Genomic DNA, 15,494 nt, shown 5'->3' with positions numbered 1-15,494 from the left:
GATATTAAGCCCATTCTACAGATGAGGCATGTGAGACCTGAAGAAGTTAAAAGAGACTTGCTTATAATTTAAAAGCCACCAAGTTTATGTTGGAGCCTGAAGCAGATTCCAGGTCAGCTGGATAGAAAGAATTTTTAACACTATCAAGTGTAGTATACATTTCTAAAATTGTAGTAACCTCTGAAAAACATTCAAAAACATTCATAACCCCCATGCAGGTAGTATCTGGTTATCAACAGAGCCAGGGCCTCCAAGGCCCTGGAGGGGCCCTAGAAATGATCTCTTAGAAGAGCTAGGTATTTTACTTTGTAAAAATTTTTTAAATATCATTTTGTATTTTTTCCTTAATAAGGGCTCTCCCCAAAACCTGGATTCACCCCTGTTAATAGTGATTTTTAACAATCATTTGGGAATCTGACTCAGTGGTGTTATAACTTCAATAGGTACTTTAAAAGGTTATAGTCATGTGTTATAACAACATGGAAAAATGCTATAACTCAAGGGCAAAAAGCAAAATAATAAGTTATATGTATACATTATGATTGCATATAAAACGTGAATTCAAGGACTGAAGGAACTTGAAAGCAGTAAATCCTTTTTATTCATTTGTTCATTTGCGAATATATATTAGGTACTTTTTATGTACCGGGTCTTATGCTTTTTGTTATTTGGGTTTTTTTTTTTAATTCATTTCTGTTATTGATAGAGGTTTGGAACTTGGGTAAATATATTTGCAATACTGTCTTAATTGTCAGATGAAAGTCATTTTTCACATACCTTTATTCTTACCCTTTGTCTACTATGACCACTTAAGAGATACAGAGACATTTGAATCTCTGAACCTTTGAATTCTCAAAATTTGGAGAATGGGCAAAGTGGCCTCCAAATTTCTTCCCACTCTTAATATTCCATAATCATTATCACTGCTCTTTCTTTCCAGATTACCCCTTTATTTCATTATAATGGGCTATACAGCAGCAAGAAATGTAGCTGATAAAAATCTAGTTTTTCAGCTGTAACAATTTATTATAACTTTACAGAAATTATAATCAGAAACAGAATTATGTAGTTTTATATAAATGGAAATTGGTTCTCTGATGATAGTTACAATTTCAAACAAGGCAAATCACTGGTAACATCCACTGTTTTATTTCAGCAGGGAAAGAATTTTATTCATGTATATTTCCTTTAGATCTCAATATTTTTGCCTTGAGACACTAACTTCAAAAAACTTTCAAAGGAGTTGAACAGAGGTATGGGTAAATTAGGTTAGTCTTTTAATAACTGGGATATGACAACTTTTCTAAATATGGAAGTTTTTTAAAATGGCTTTTTTTAATGAAAAATATTATGGGGAAAAGTTTGAGGGAGAAACTATAGCAGAATGATATGAGTGTAAATTTTGTAGTCAGGCAGAACTAGAATGGAATCTATTCTGAAACTGCTTAGCTTTGTGATCCTGTGTGAGCAAATTATTTTACCTCTCTAAGCCTTAGTTTACTTTTCTGAAAATGAAAGTAATAATGCCTACCTCTCAAGTTATAATGAAAGTCAAATTAGATAATGTAAATAAATTTGTTGAGTAAAGTGTTTATAATGCTAGTAAGTGGTACTAAATATTAGTATTAGTGATACTAAGTTATTAAATATTATATATATAAAGTTAAACTTTCAGATATGATATTTTACTAAGGAAACAGTTTTAGAAAAATCAATTAGCAAGTTAACCAAGAATAGAATGTTTTCCCAATTTTTAAAAGAATAAACAAATAGGCCTTTTGGCTCTCAGAGAGCACCATGGCAGGGGGCAAAAACAAGTGCCTTCTGAAAAGTGGCAAAAAGGTTGCCAAGAAGAAAGTGGTTAATCCATTTTCTAGGAAAGATTGGTATGATGTGAAAGTACCAGCTATGTTCAATATATGAAATACTGAATAAACACTAGTCAGGAAAACTCAAGGAATCAAAATTGCATCTGATGGCCTCAGGGTCATTTTTAAAAGTGAGCTTTGCTAATTTGCAGAATAATGGAGTTTCATTTAGAAAATCCAAGCCAAGTGCTGAGAACGTTTAGGGCAAAAACTGCCGATCAGCTTCCATGGTATGGATCGTAGCTGTGATAAACTGTGTTCCAAAATGTTCCAAAAGTGGCAGGTCATGATTGAATCTCATGTTGATGTCAAGACTACCAGTGGTTATTTGCTTCATCTATTCTATACTGGTTTTACTAAAAACCACAATAGTCAGATTTGGAAGACCTCTTGTGTTAAGGAAGCACCAACAAGTTCACCAAATCCAGAAGTTGGTTGGAATCATGACCTGAGAAGTGCAGACAAATAACTTGAAAAAAGTTGTCAATAAATTGATTCCAGATAGCATTGAGAAAGATATAGAAAAGGCCTTGCCAATCATTTTATCCTCTCTATGATTACTTCTTAGAAAAGTAAAAATCCTAAGAAGCAAAAATTTGAATTGGGTGAACTATTGGAGTTTCATAGTAAAGGTAGTAGTTTGGGGATGAGTTGAATGCTAAAGTTGAATGAGATGATGGATATGAGCCACTAGTTCAAGAATCTGTTCAAAATTCAGATATTTAATGGTAACAAATAAAAAGTCTTATTTGTGATGTTTAAAAAAATAGAATAGGCAACTGTTGTCAACTAAAATCAACAGTGCATTCAGTAACAGTCCTTTCTGAGTAGCAGGTTCAAAGTTAACTTTCACTTTCTTCTTCTTTGCTTCTCTATTTTTTTCAAAAAGTTGCACATTGAACATTTATTCCTTTTGTTAAAAAAGAGTTTTTTTTTAAAAAAATGAATTAAACATCTGTCTGTCCTGTGAACATTAATTTTAAAAAAGACCAGAGAATTGGTATGCCTTTTTGGATTCCTTTCTAGTGTTCAGTAGACAAAATAAGTTTATGTATGAATGAATCAATAAATATTCAGTTATCAGTGTGTATACTTAGTTTTTTGGAGTCCATAGTTAGATGCATCCAGAAGTTGGATAAAATGTCACTCCCTGAGAATAAAACTAGTAAGACTCAACATAAACTGGATGAAATTAACCACTAATAGAGAATCTAGTCAGTGTGATTAGACTGCCTAAGAAGCTATTAAAATAAATAATGTATCCATGAAAACTACTATTGTAGTTATTCAGTTTTATTTCCCTCCTCATTGTCTTTTAGTATTTTTAAATTAGTACTTCAAAAGTTATATGTTTGGTATTGTGTTATTTATTGCTGGGTAACAATTTACCCCAAACCTTAGTGCCTTAAAACAGCAAACATTTATTATTTCACAGATTCTGAGGGTCAGGAATTTGGGTGCTACTTAGTTGGGTGCCTCTGGCTCAAGGTCTCATGAGATTGCTGGGAGCATCTGCTTCCAAGGTCACTCATGTGGTTGATGGTAGGATTCAGTTCCTTGTGAGATGTTGGCCAAAGACCTCAGTTCCTCACTGGTTGTTAGCCAGAGGCCTCTCTATAGGACAGCCTACAACATAGCAATTGTCTCTCCTCAGAGTGAGCAATAGAACAAGAGGGAGCTCTCAAGATGAAGCCATAGACTTTTTGTAACCTAATCTCAGACGTGACATCTCTTCTGCTGCATTCTATTCAGAAGAAGTGAGTACACACCTATACACAAGGGGAGGGGATCACAGGAGGGCATGAATACTGTACTTTCATTAAAGAGATCATTGAAGGTCATCTCAGAGCCTGTCTACTGCAGGTATACAACCATTCATTAAACTTCCTCTGCTTACTCTGATGTCATCACCTAGCTATAATTCCAAATGTAATCTCACCTTATATGTCACTTGTTTGTAAGCAGAGAGAGTACACTGAATAACACACATAAGTTCCTCATCATTTATTAAATTAGTAAATATTTTTAAACACTTGAATTTTGTCACCTGCTGGCCTTGTGAGTTTGGTAAGTGTGACTCAGTCTTCCTAATGCTGATAAGTATTAATATCTAAACCTAAACTTGTGACCAGGCCCAGGACTGTAGTCCTGCCTTGAGAGAGTCCACCTGAGCTATCAGGAGGCCTCCTTCTCCAATAGGAATGACAATATAAAACACCTACATGGGAGCTTCCCTGGTGGTCCAGTGGGTAAGACTCCATGCTCCTAATGCAGGGGGTCAGTGTTCAATCCCTGGCCAGGGAACTAGATCCCACAGTGCCACAACTATGAATTCACATTCCCCAATTAAAGATCCCACATACAGCAACGAAGAGATGGCACAGCTAAATAAATAAATAAATATTAAAAACAAACAAATGAAGAAAAATGCCTACATGGCTAGGCAAGTTAACTTGGGTTAAGTAACTTGGCAGTAAGCAAACTGGTATGTAAGAAACATTTCTCCTTGGAGACTTCCTGGTGGTCCAGTGGTTAAGACTGTGCTCCCAGTGCAGGGGGCACAGGTTCAATCCCTGATTGGGGAACTAGATCCCACATGCTGCAGCTAAGACCCAGTGCAGCCAAATAAAATAAAAAGCATTTCTCCCAACATAGTATTGAATTCTACAGTGATAACTCTATTAAAACATGTATCTATTTATTTTAAGAACTGGGTAGCTTAATTTTTCGATCTAATATCTGCATTCAGCTTATGAAAGGATAATCTGATACATGTTCTCAAAATCCTTAATCACATCTTTTTATATAAGGTAATGTTTACTCTTTTACTATGTAAGGTAATATTCACAGGTTCTAGTAATTAGAATATGCTGCTGCTGCTGCTAAGTCGCTTCAGTCGTGTCCAACTCTGTGCGACCCCATAGATGGCAGCTCACCAGGCTCCCCCGTCCTTGGGATTCTCCAGGCAAGAATGCTGGAGTGGGTTGCCATTTCCTTCTCCAGTGCATAAAAGTGAAAAGTGAAAGTGAAGTCGCTCAGTCGTGTCTGACTCTTCGCGACCCCATGGACTGCAGCCTACCAGGCTCCTCCATCCATGGGATTTTCCAGGCAAAAGTACTGGAGTGGGGTGCCATTGCCTTCTCCGAATTAGAATATAGACACAGCTTTTTGAGGGCCATCATTCAGCCCATGACGGGGCCGTTGTCTGTAAAAAAATTTTTAAAATAATAGTAAAATTGACTAAATGTCAGTCTACTTTTTGTTATCACCCTGTGCACGCAATTTTAAACAATGTCAATGATAAAATACTACCCGTGGGAACAGACCATTTCCAACAGCTTTCCCCACCCTCAGTGTGCCCGTATTGCCTGTATTCTAGTATGAGCTCTTCAGCCTGCTTTAACTTTTCAGGGACAAATTCTGCAAAAAAACAATTTGGTGATTTATCAGTAGCAAACCATGTCCCCACATCTTGATATGACTGACTCCTTATCCTTCAGAAATTGAGTTAAGTGTCACCTACCCAAGGAAAATTTCTCTAAAGACTCTTTCTAGACTCAAAGTGCCATACCACCTCTCCCACTTATTTCCTGTATCTGTTTGTTTCTTTCACAGCACTTGCCACACATTGTGGTTATTTTATTTCTAGGTTAATTTTTTCCCATCTCCCTCACTTGTTTGTAAGATCTAAGACTTTTATGTCTTGTTCTCTGAGTTATCCCCAAAACCCAGCACAGAACCTGGCACATGATAAATGTTCAATATATGTGTATTTTCATTGCATTCTCAGCTTGTGTACTTCCCTTAAAGCACATTGGCTCAATGTTGGACAACTCTTCTTTCTTCATCTTCTGTCCATTACTCAAAATGAAATAGCCACTTATTGTTTAGGACCGGTGACATAGAAAATTATTTATCTCTATAATTCAGAAACAGCTGCAGTGTCATGGATCTTGGAAGAATTGTTGCTCCTGCTCCAAACTCCAACGTGAACATGATTAGTAATGTTTTATTCTGAAAATTCACAGAGATATCATAAGACCAAATCACAAAGTAAAATATAAATATGGCATTCACATTCTGAAGGGGACCTATGCATTTTGCCCAGGCATGACACTAGAAATGACAATACTCTAGTGTGCACCTCAAACTTAGCAAGTTCCAAATCTAAATCATCAGTTTCCTTTCCAAACCACGCATGCGTGAGTGCTAAGTCGCTTCAGTCATGTCCGACTCTTTCTGACCCTGTGGACTGTAGTCTGCCAGGCTCCTCTGTCCCTGGGATTCTCCAGGCAAGAATATTGGAGTGGGTTGCCATGTCCTCCTCCAGAGGATCTTCCCGACCCAGCGATCAAACCTGCATCTCCTATGGCTCCTGCACTGCAGGCTGATCCTTTACTGCTGAGCCACTGAGGAAGCCTCTCCAAACCACATGCTTCTCTTAATTGCCTTCAACATTTCTTTTAGTTGCATAGCTCTACACCTGGTTAGTTCTTCAGGCTCAATCTCTAGCTCTCCTTTCTTCTCCCTTTACTCTTTCTTCCTAGGAGATCTCACCTACCTCCAAGTCTAAAATCTTACCCCTACAGTGTAATTTCTAAAATATGTTCCTAATCCTTTCCTCTGTGCTCCAGACTCTCAGCTGCCTACTGTTCTATCTTAGAAACATTACAGGCATTTCCAATTTATCACATGTGCATTCATGCTAAGTCACTTCAGTTGTGTCCGGCTCTTTGCGACCCCATGGACTGTAGCCTGCCAGGCTCCTCTGTCCATGGGATTCTCCAGGCAAGAATACTGGAGTGGGTTGCCATGCCTTTCTCCAGGGGGTCATCCCACATCTTTATCCATTCATCTGTCTGTGGTCATTTAGGTTGCTTCCGTGTCTTACTGAGTGCAGCTATGAACATTGGGCTGCATGTACCTTTTCGAATTAGAGTTTTCTCCAGATACACGTCCAGGAGTAGGACTGCAGGATCATATCTCCAGCATTTATTTGTAGACTTCTTAATGATGGCCATTCTGACTGATGTGAGGTGGTACCTCTTTGAAGTTTTGATTTACATTTCTCTACTAATTAGCAACGTTGGACATTTTCATGTGCCTATTGACAATCTGTGTGTCTTTTTTAGAGAAATGTCTTTTTTTTTTTTTTAGTTGTATGAACTGTTTGTGTATTTTGGAAATTAAACCTTGTGGGTGACATAATTTGCAAATATTTTCTCTCAGTCCATAGGTTGTCTTTTCATTTTGTTTATTATTTCCTTTGCTGTGCAAAAGCTTATACGTTTAATTAGGTACCATTTGTTTATTTTTGCTTTTATTTCTATTGCCTTAGGAGACTGACCTAGGAAAATATTGGTATATGTCCAAATATTTTGTCTATGTTCTCTTCTAGGAGTTTCATGATACCATGTCTTATATTTAAGTCTTTAAGCAATTTTGAGTTTATTTTTACATATCATGTGAGGGAGTGTTCGATTTTATTGTTTTACATGTGACTATCTAGCTTTCCCAACATTACTTGCTGAAGAGACTTTCATTTTTCTATGTATATTCTTGCCTTCTTTGTTGAAGATTAATTGACTGTAGGTATGTGGGTTTATTTCTGGGCTCTGTATTCTGTTCCATTGATCCATACATCTGTTTTTGTGCCAATACCACACTGTTTTGTTTTGGTTTTTTGTTATCCTTGCACAGGGACCATGCTAATCTTCTCTGTATTATTCTAATTTTAGTATATGTGCTGCCAAAGCAAGCACAATACCACTCTGTTTTAATTTCTGTAGCTTTGTAGTATTGTCTGAAGTCTGGGTGTGTTATGCCTCCAGCTTCATTCTTTTTCCTCAGGATCACTTTGGCAATTGTGGGCCTTTATGGTTCTCTATAAATTTTAGGATTATTTGTTCTAGTTCTATGAAAAATGTCATGGGTAATTTGATAAGGATTGCATTAAATCTGTAGATTGCTTTGGGTAGTATGGCCATTTTAACATATTAATTCTTCCAATCCAAGAGCATTGGATGTCTTTCCACTTCTTTGAATTATCTTCAATTTTCTTTATCAATGTTTTATAGTTCTGAGCATATAAGTATTTCATCTTCTTGGTCAGGTTTATTGGTAAGTATTTTTTTTTTTTGGATGCAATTTTAAAAGAAATTATTTTTGTGCTTTTCCTTTCTGATATTTCATTGTGAGTATAAAGAAATGCAGCTTTCCTAACACCACACACAAAGATAAACTCAAAGTGGATTAAAGATCTAAATGTAAGACCAGAAACTATAAAACTCTTAGAGGAAAACATAGGCAGAACACTCAATGACATAAATCAAAACAAGATCCTCTATGACCCACCTCTAACAGTAATGGAAATAAGAACAAAAGTAAACAAGTGGGACCTGAGTAAACTTAAAAGCTTTTACCCTGCAAAGGAAACGGTAAGCAAGGTAAAAAGACAACCCTCAGAATGGGAGAAAATAATAGCAAATGAAACAACTGACAAAGGATTAATTTCCAAAATATACAAGCAGCTCTTACAACTCAATACCAGAAAAAAAACAACACAATCAAAAAGTGGGAAAAAGACCTAAACAGACATTTCTCCAAAGACATACAGATGGCTAACAAACACATGAACAGATGCTTAACATCACTCATTATTAGAAACATGCAAATCAAAACTACAATGAGATACGTCAGAACCCGTCAGAATGACCATCATCAAAAATTCTACAAACAATAAATGCTGGAGAGGGTGTGGAGAAAAGAGAACGCTCTTTCATTGTTTGTGGGAATGTAAGTTGATACAGCCACTATGGAAGATGGTATGGAGATTCCTTAAAAAATTAGGAATAAAACCACCATATGACCCAGCAATCCCACTCCTAGACATATACCCTGAGGAAACAAAAATTGGGAAAGACGCATGTATCCCACTGTTCATTACAGCACTATTTACAATACCCAAAACATGGAAGCAACCTAGATGTCCATCGACAGATGAATGGATAAAGAAGTTGTGGTACATATACACAATGGAATATTACTTAGCCATAAGAAGGAATGCATTTGAGTCAGTTCTAATGAGGTGGATGAACCTAGAGCCTATTATACAGAGTGAAGTAAGTCAGAAAGAGGAAGATAAATATCATATTCTAACGCATATATACAGAATCTAGAAAGGTGGTACTGACGAATTTATTTACAGGGCAGCAGTGGGGAAACAGACATAGAGAATAGACGTATGGACTTGGGGAGAAGGGAGGAGAGGGTGAGATGTACGGAGAGAGTAACATGGAAACTTACTATATGTAAAACAGAGGGCCAAAGGGAATTTGCTGTATGTCTCAGGAAACTCAAACAGGGCCTCTGTATCAACCTAGAGGGGTAGGATGGGGAGGGAGAAGGGAGGGAGGTTCAAAAGGGAGGGGATATATGTATACCTATGGCTGACTCATGTTGAGGTTTAACAGAAAACAAAAATAATTCTGTAAAGCAATTATCCTTCAATTAAAAAATAAATAAATTTAAAAAAAAAGAAATGCAGCCAATTTCTGTGTGTTAATCTTGTATCCTGCTACCTGGCTGAATTCGTTTATACATTCTAGTAGTTTTCGTGTGGAGTTTTTAGCAGTGCTCCCTCCTCATCCGTCTTTTGGAAGAGTTTGAGAAGGAACAGCATAAGTTCTTCTTTGTATGTTTGATAGAATTCCCCAGTGAAACCATCTGGTCATAGCCTTTTGTTTTTGCAGGGAGTTTTAAAATTACAGATTCTATTTCACTTCTAGTGATTGGTCTGTTCAAATATCTATTTCTTCATGATTCAGTTTTGGTGGCCTGTATGTTTCTAGAAACTTGTCCATTTCTTATAGGTTGTCCAATTCTTTGGTATATAATTGCTCATCTCTCCTACTCTTATTTGCATCTATTGTATCCTACATATTTCCTTCATAGCACTTTATCCCAATTAATATATTTTGATTCGTCTTCTCTACTAGATTTGAGGCAACGTGAGGGCAGGAACTGTGTCTTGTTCACTAAGGTATATCTAGCCCCTAGTGTAGTGTCTGGCACACAGCAGGTGATTAATCAGTTGTTGACTAAATTAAGGCACCTTATTCTGTCTTGGTCTATGTATTACAAGTATGATGCATTTGCACAACATTGCTTAGGAGGGAAAAATTCTTATCACTCCATTTCATGTCCATTATTTAAAAAAAAAAGTCACTTGTCTGAGACTAATGACATAGCCATTTATCTCCATAGTGCCAAAACAGCTGCAGTGTCATGGACCTTAATATAGACAATATTTTTTCCCACGATTAGGGAAATTTAATACTGAATCTTACAGGAGTTTCATGAAGAAACTGAGTCATAAAATACAGAAAGGATTCATAGTAGGAAGGGGTAGAACCTGAAAAGTTTGGCCCGGAGGCAGTGAGATATTTTCTTTAAGTTTCGGAAACAACCATACAGATGTTTCTTTTTGTACTCTTCCAAATCATCTCACAAAGATAGACAACATCTGCTGCCTGTGCTGGCCAGAAGTACAAAAGTTGTTTATTAAGGCATGATTCACCCACCCAGAAGCCTTCATTTCCGTGAAGAGGAGAAACAAACTAATTTCACATTAACCAGGCATAGTTATTTGACCTAACAGAAAAATGGGTCCACATTTAACACTCTCTTGGATCTTACATGACATGACAGCGTCCAAAGCAGTGCAGCTTCCCGGCTGTACTTTAGAACTGCTTTGCATACCTGGGCTTCTCAGCAACCAGACCTCATTTGTTATGCCCCCAGCAGACACTCTTCAGGCTAGCTTGAAAGTGCTCAAAGCTATAATAGCATTCGAACAACAAAAAGTCCTCAGACTTCCTTAGTTTCTATCTTTGAAGAGTTCAAAGAGTTTCCACATTTATTTTTTTCTGGTACTTTCCCTGTCATGCTATGATGTAAGAAGATCTGAGATTAGAGAACCTGGAGTTCAGATAGTTTATTCAAAGCCACAGTGAAATTACACACCACAGTCAGACTCCATTTCCCCGACCTCTCTAGACCATGTAGTTTCCCAAGGGGTTTAAGACCCTTTATGAAAAAATTCAAAACTACATATAATTATCAGTCTTGAACATTTTTTTCTAACCCTCTTAACACAGAGGAAAAAATATTACTTTGTGGTTTTTAAATAAAAATGTCTTTGTGAGGACAGACTTCTAAATTGCCTCATTCTGAATTCACATAGAAAAGATCAAAGGAATAAAAATAGAGGGAAAACCTTCCATATGCCAGAAACTTGGAGGACTGTCTTCTAGTTAGAATGTAGAAGGGCTCAATTAGGAGGAATGGTCAGTTCAATATTCCACTTCTGTAAAATATATTATCACCCCAATAGAATTCCATGAACAACCCCTTACTCAAGGTTGAAGGCTAGATGAAAGCAGATGGAGAGCAAGGCAGGGCATATACTCAGATCCGCTTCAGGCTCTGACAGAACCCTCAGCAATTCCTACTTAAATATTAACCAAAGCTGGACGCATATAGACCTCTCCATGTTAAGATGAGCAAATGGAAAAAACCCATAGGACTATGAAAATATGCTTCGGCTCAAAGGATGAGAGGTCTCCTTGAAAAATCAGAACAAAGGTGGGTGGTATAAAGAGCAGAGTCAGAAGATCCAAACAACAAAAATGTAAGCATTTATGTTCCCTGATGATATATCCCCAGTACCCAAATTAGTGTCTAGCAGAGAATAGTTATTGAGTAAATTGATTGAATACATTAGGGATCTCAGAAGGAGGAGACAAAATAGGAATAGAAGCAATAATTAAATAATTTTCCTAAGGCTTAAACCTGCTGGCAAAATTAATGAAACAAAATCAACACCTAGACCAGCCAGGTGACATTTTAAAATATTTCTGGGGTAAAGAAAAAAGCCTTCAAGAATTCAGGCTGGGAAAGGAGGAGGGGATTTGGGAGGGAGCAGATTATTTCCAAAGGTACTAAATTCAAACTGGCCTCAGAATTGTGCACTCTAAGGCACAAATAAATAAAGCACATCCTACACAATTCTGAGGGTAAATGTTTATAATTTAATAATTCTACACTCAACAAAGTTGTTATAAAGTTATGAAGGTTTCTTAAATAAGTGTGTGTGTGTGTGTGCGTGCGTGCGTGCGTGCGTGCGCGCGCGCACGCGCGCTCAGTTATGTCCAACTCTTTGCTATCCTGTGGACTGTAGCCTACCAGGCTCCTCTGTCCCTGGGATTTTCCCAGCAAGAATACTAGAGTGGGTTGTCATTTCCTCCTCCAGGGGATCTTCCCGACTCAGGGATCAAACCTGTGTCTCTGATGTCTCCTGCACTTGCAGGAGGATTCTTTACCACTGAGTCATCTGGAAATAAGTGCTAAGATACAAAGTGCTCCAAAATGACACTACCCAATTAATTACCTGCTCCGAAAGAAAAAACTTCTCAAACATGTACTACTGAATGAGAAGTCAAGAATAAGGAAGAAGAGGGACTTCCTGGCAGTCCAGTGGTTAAGACTCTGTGTTTCCAATGCAGGGGTATGGCTTCGATCCTGGGTCAGGGAACTAAGATCTTTCATTCCATGTGGTGTGACCAAAAAAAAGAATAAGGAAGAAGAGTCAGAGCATAAAAACTTATGCATAAAAGAACTTTATTTAAATGTCTAAAATAACTCTCATAAGAGAAAGTACATAATGTAGGAAAGAAATTTCCTTTTCCAAGAGGGATAATCAAGGTCAAAAAGGCCAAATTGCATGAACAAAAACCAAGTCTACAGGAGTGGAAGGGAGTGGAAGGTAAAAAAAATGAAGGGAAATAAAAATGTGCTAAAAAATTGTGCTAAACACACCATCTTTAACAAGAGAAATAAAGAGATATTATTTCATTGTGATATTGAAAATAAGGTGTTTTTCTTTAATCTAGAGGTAAGCATTTTGAGAATAAAAATAGGATGCATGACTTCCAAAGCATGGCACAGAATTTCGAAAGCAAATCATATATAGTTCATATAGTGAGAGACAAGGAAAACAAAAAAATCATTGCAGAATATGAAAAAAATTAAGAAAATAAGATGACAGAAAGAATCTGAAACATCAGAGCATCTACCCAATCCATTCTTTACCAAGGTAGTGTGTAATAAATGATGTTTTCATTCATTCAGCTATTATTTCAATAACCTTACGGAGTATCATAAAGCCATTAAAATTAGGTTAGTAGAAGATGAAATGTTATATAGAAAATATAATAAAAGGTCAAAAAACAGAATCAAAATTATTTCTATAGCAATTCCAGTTTGATTTAAGACCTGGAAAAGTACAGGCAGTCATAGAGCATAATGGTTGAGGTGATAGACTTTAGAATTGGATCTAGATTTGTATCTCAAATTCACCATTTACTGATTAGTGACCCTAGTCAAACAAATTAATACTCTCAGCCTCAATTTACTTATCTATAAAGTAAGAATAATAGTATCTTCTCATAGAACTGTTGAAAAGATTACAAGAGAAAAACTGTATAAAAGGAAATCAAGATATCTGACATACCCAGTTAATAACTATTATATATTTGTGTATATATACACATAAATTATACATATATGTATGTACATATATATTAAATATACATAACATGTTTGCAAATATGCATGTTATATATATATGTATGTATGTGTCGTGTATAATATATACAATATAGATGTGTGCCTATGCACACATACACATAGAAATAGGGCCAAGAAGAGCTATATCAAATTGTTAACAATGGTTATCTCTAAAACCAACAACTTTGTAAATCAAATATACTTCAATTAAAAAAAAAACTAGGTTATCTCTAGGTGGTACAAGTCAGATTTTTAAAAACTTTCTTTATATTTGTTTCTCCTCCATGCTTTTCTGCATTTTCCAAAATGTCTACAAAGAATAAGCTTGCTTTACAATCATAAAAAAAGATTAATTAAAATTAAAATACATAGTAAAAAGTCTGTTGGATATCAACATAAATAGAAAAATATAACTGTCCAAAAGCAATATCCATTCTTAAACACTTAAAAGGCACAAAATTATCTATAAATACAAAAGTGTCTTTCATATAGCTTGGGTTCAGTTTTAGCAAAACAAAACAAATGTCTTTTCCTCTGAATGGTGAATGCCTTGGAGTTACTCCAGAATAATATTGAATTATTCACATTGAATGGTGAATGCCTGAAGTGACTCCAAAATAATATGAAATCAAACTTTATTTCAGTAAGAACTTCTAAGCCTAAAACCCTACAAACTGAATCAGTTCTAGTACATGTACCTATTCCAAACATCAGTCTCCAAATTGAGAGAGACTAGGGCTTCCCAGTTGGTGCTAGTAGTAAAGAATCTCCCTGCTAATGCAGGAGACATAATAGATGCAGGTTTGATCCCTGGGTCAGGAAGATCCCCTGGAGGAGGGCATGGCAACCCACTTCAGTATTCTTGCCTAGAGAATCCTATGGACAGAGGAGCCTGGCAGGTTATAGTTCATAGGGTTGCAAAGAGTCAGACACCACAGACAAATAAATCAATCAACCTTTTTTTTTAAAAAAAAAAAAAAAAGGAAAAGAGTTGGGGGAGGAGGTGTTTCAGGATAGGTGAAGAGAGTCATCAGACCTGACATCTCAGAGTAAGTGACATTTCAGTCAAAAGATGAGCAAGAGTTAGGGGAAGAGTGGAGTATTCTAGGAAGGGGAAGCGAGGTACGCAAATACCATAAGGTAGAAAAAAGCTTGAAGCCTTAGGAGTAATTGCCAGACCGGTCCAATCCCTTATGGAAAGGCATGTCTAGGCTCCACTTTTCCTCATTCCAGTGAGAACAGAGCACAATGCAATGAGACAACGCACAGGTGGCAGCAGCACAGGTCTCAATCGGGTCTATCACTTAGCTGCTTGTGTCTGGACCTTGTTTCAGTATCTTCAAAATGAGAATAAATGGATTTCTTTCCTGAACCTCTTTGAAATTTCATGTATTTAATCCATAAAATACTTGAGCTTTTTATGATGTTATGAATGCACATCCTGAGGAAAAAGAGTAGGAGCTACCCACAAGTTTATGAAAGTGAAAAGAAAACTATATTCACTCATCTGCAATTGTCATTCAATTCCAGAAGACCAATTACGATGATGAGCTAGGTCATCTATTTTTGTGAAAGTAAACTGTGATTATTTTTTGGGGGGGAGGTGTTAGTTCTAAAAGGTCTTGTAGGTCTTCACAGAACCGTTCAACTTTAGCTTCTTCAGCGTTACTGGTTGGGACATAGGATTACCATGATATTGAATGGTTTGCCTTGGAAACGAACAGAGATCATTCTGTTGTTTTTGAGATTGCATCCAAGTAATGCATTTCGGACTCTTTTGTTGACCATGATGGCTACTCCATTTCTTCTAAGGGATTCCTGCCCACAGTAGTAGATATAATGGTCATCTGAGTTAAATTCACCCATTCCAGTTCATCTTAGTTTGCTGATTCCTAGAATGTCGACATTCACTCTTGCCGTCTCCTGTTTGACCACTTCCAATTTGCCTTGATTCATGGACCTAACATTCCAGGTTCCTATGCAATATTGCTCTTTACA

The 15,494-nt window shown here is 36.7% G+C and overlaps 1 non-coding gene and 1 pseudogene across 1 annotated transcript; one reads left to right on the top strand and one right to left on the bottom strand.

Annotated features, from left to right (window-relative positions):
- Window positions 1–1,797: 1,797 nt before the first annotated feature.
- On the top strand, window positions 1,798–2,594 carry LOC145542419 (small ribosomal subunit protein eS1 pseudogene; annotated as a pseudogene).
- A 4,929-nt stretch (window positions 2,595–7,523) lies between these two features.
- Window positions 7,524–7,630, bottom strand: LOC145543908 (U6 spliceosomal RNA). The gene has a single exon (XR_014081153.1). It is a non-coding gene; the product is annotated as a U6 spliceosomal RNA (small nuclear RNA).
- Between the last annotated feature and the right edge of the window lie 7,864 nt (window positions 7,631–15,494).

Source organism: Giraffa tippelskirchi, chromosome 3 (assembly GCF_054371585.1).
Source record: "Giraffa tippelskirchi isolate mGirTip1 chromosome 3, T2T-mGirTip1v1.2.pri, whole genome shotgun sequence".
In the NCBI taxonomy this organism is placed as follows: Eukaryota; Metazoa; Chordata; class Mammalia; order Artiodactyla; family Giraffidae; genus Giraffa; species Giraffa tippelskirchi.
Note: the sequence above shows the minus strand (reverse complement) of the source record. Positions and strands in the feature narration are given on the sequence as shown.